Here is a 3,386-nt window from a genome sequence, read left to right as displayed (position 1 = left end):
TCGTTTTTCTTTATCACCTATTTCATCATTATTCACTTATTGAAACGGTTTCGTGTGTATTGTACGTATAGCGGTATTATTTCACCTATAATGGCCACCGCTTGCTGATTGTTCGAGAACTACGTTTCCAAAAAAGTAACTCAATTTTGTTGTTATATATATATATTTTTTTTTTGTTAAGCTGAATATTTGTAATCTATCATTAATGCTAAAGCATAATGAGTTATTTTTTTTAAAAGCATAAACAAAAAAAAAATATATCTATAGTAAAAATAATACAGATGAGAATAATTAACAGAGAAAAATCAGAATAGGAGACTATAAAATTATATCATTGCAAATAAAAAATTGTAATTATTAGATTTTAAAGAGTTTATGGTACCCGATAGTGTTAATGTTAAGAGATTTTTAATTAATGTAATTATTGAATGATACAGTAATTTGTATAACACAAAATATAATTTAATCTCTTCATAATGGTAAAAATGAAAAAAAAACGCAATTAAAAAAGAATTAACTGAATACCACAGTTGGTAGACTTATTAATTCCCATAAGTAAGTTCCTACAAGGAGATAAAATTCAATACATTTCTTTCTATACTGTACAGTATGTGTTTAAGAAAACAATAAAATAATCTTAAGTTTTTCCAAGATCCATTAAATTATATTAAATAATATTACATGTTATTCATCCATTTTGAAATAAAAAAAATCAACAGTTGCAAGTTATTATTTTTCATACGCTGAAGTGATTGGCGATGGTTCTATACTATAGAGTCTTTAGTATAGTAATTACATTATTGTATAATATTATGATCAAATGAATACAATACGTAGTGTTGTGCGGCGAGACGTATAGGCAATATAGATGCGCCACTACGTAGACGCTTTGAGAACAATTATTGACGTTCGGTTGATACAAGTTGTTTTTAATTTGTCTTAGGTATTTGTAGTTTGTTGTATCTATTTAGTAAGGTAGGTGATATGATTTAATTTGTATATATTTTGTATATTATTATTTAAGATATAAATAATTTTTTTAAAACTGGCAGTTTCTATTTATTAGATTTATATAACTTTATTATTTATGTGTAACCCTAACTTAATTCAACAACTATGCCACTACCTATATAATAAAACAATATATTAAATGAGTAAAAAGTAAATAATATTGTAATCTCTATGTTATGACTAATGACCGAACATTTTTTTTATATATAAAAAGGCTCTCGAGTATTATTGAAAAAAATATGATTTAGTTATCTATGTTTTTGATTCGTAGAATTTTCTAAAATTCCACGTTTTAGTTGTTGTCACAAGTTATAATTAACGATGCTTTACAGATATTGTGCGATATTTATACGAATGACGAAAATGACAATTCAACAAGTTATAATTATTAAGTTTCAAACAGTAAATTAAATAAGTATAGCTATACCATGGTTGATGAATTATAGTTATCGTTTATTTCATATAGCGATGACGAGCCATTAGGTATTTGCGTATTAAATATTGTGATTGGCTACGTTACATTAAGGGAATTGAAAAATTATATCACAATGATTAATAATTATAGGCCTATCAGTTCATTAAATATGTTCTTCAAAATGTTTGAAAGAATAATCAAACAAGACTATTATCTTATTTATAAGAAAATGCAATACTACCAAAATCCGGCCAGTTTGGATTTAGAGAAAGAATTGGAACCGAAGATGCCTTCACACAGCTAACAATGGATATCTATTTAAATTTAAATTTTAAACAAAACATTAGGAATCTTTTTAGATCTTAGCAAAGTTTTCGACAGTATCTCTCATCAAACGCTGATAACAACTTTAAAATCTATCGGGATAGTCAATAATCCATTGCTTCTACTCGAATCATACCTAATCAATAGGAAACAACAAGTGAGCATATCAAACATACTAAGTAATGAAATTATCATTACCACCGGAATTCCCCAAGGAACAGTTCTATCACCCATTCTATACCTAATATACGTAACTTCTTTAAAAAATTTAAATCTATATGGCAAACTTTTCTTTTATGCATACCAACGACCATGCTTATAACCGAAAACAATTGGGAAGAAGTCCATCACAATGTCGAAACAGACATGCGTTTAATAAATACATGGTTCTTAAATCATAATCTACGAATAAATTATACCAAATCAAATTTTTTGCTTTTACGCAAGACAAAATAACTCTGCCAAACTTAAATGAAATAAAAATTCACAGTTCAAATTGCAAAATAAATAATTGTTCTTGCAATATCATTATTAAAACAGAATATTCAAAATACTTAGGAATAATTACTGACCAACACTTAAAATGGGACACACACATAAGCGCCATAATTATGAAATTACGAAAATTACAATACTTATATATTAACGCAAAAATAAAGCATAGAATAAAGCACCATTGCATATCATAAATTGTAAATCCTATAATCAACACAAAAATCATGTTAAAATATGGCTAATAAATTCATAAACCAAATATTTGAAGCAAAGTGTGTATAATATGAATCTTTATTAACTTCAATTAAATTATAATAACAATCTATTGATTTTTTTCTTTTTTATTTATAAATATGTATTTCTTTTTTGTCTTTCATATTAATTTTTATACTTTATCTTATAATGTTTTCATTATTATTCTTAATTTTTTAAATTTTTATACTATTTTAATTACTTAGAATTTAGTACTTCAATTTCACCAACAAGAGATTTTCTTAATGGTGAGTTGGGCCATTATACTCGACAATTTTGTTTAAATTACTGTTATGCAACTACATATGGCCAATAAAAATTGTTATTATTATTATTATTAATTATCGTCATCTTGTATAAAAAATAAATAGTCGAATAAAACTGAATTTTGTTGGAAAATTAAATAAAAACAATTTCATCAGACCAAGTTAACCAAATTGTCTACGTGCACTTGAAAAGTGTCATAGATTTATTAGAGTTATTTATTATCACTAATATATGCTATACCTACTTTAAACAGTCAATTTATCATCCAATTTTTGATGTTAATAGGTCGCAGTGATGTCATATACAATTTTTCTCTGTGGTTCACACCAGTGACACTTAAGATATTTTTTTTAACGTATAATTTAACAGACTTTTCTTTTCCAAAACGTTAATGTTTAATAATAATTTTATTTTATTTTCAGTCCAGATTAATAGAATCAAATTCGATTATTAACGTGTAGAATAAATTAAATCGCATTCAAGCCTAATTACACAAAAATCATTTAAACAATATACTTTTGTTTGATCACACAGTGTATTATATTAGTAAATTATATACAAACACAAATCAAATCATTTAGTTTCACTTCACCTACATGACTAATAAAAAACTATCCACTTA

This window comes from Rhopalosiphum padi, chromosome 2, assembly GCF_020882245.1.
Source record: "Rhopalosiphum padi isolate XX-2018 chromosome 2, ASM2088224v1, whole genome shotgun sequence".
Lineage (NCBI taxonomy): Eukaryota > Metazoa > Arthropoda > Insecta > Hemiptera > Aphididae > Rhopalosiphum > Rhopalosiphum padi.
This window is presented reverse-complemented; position numbering follows the sequence as displayed.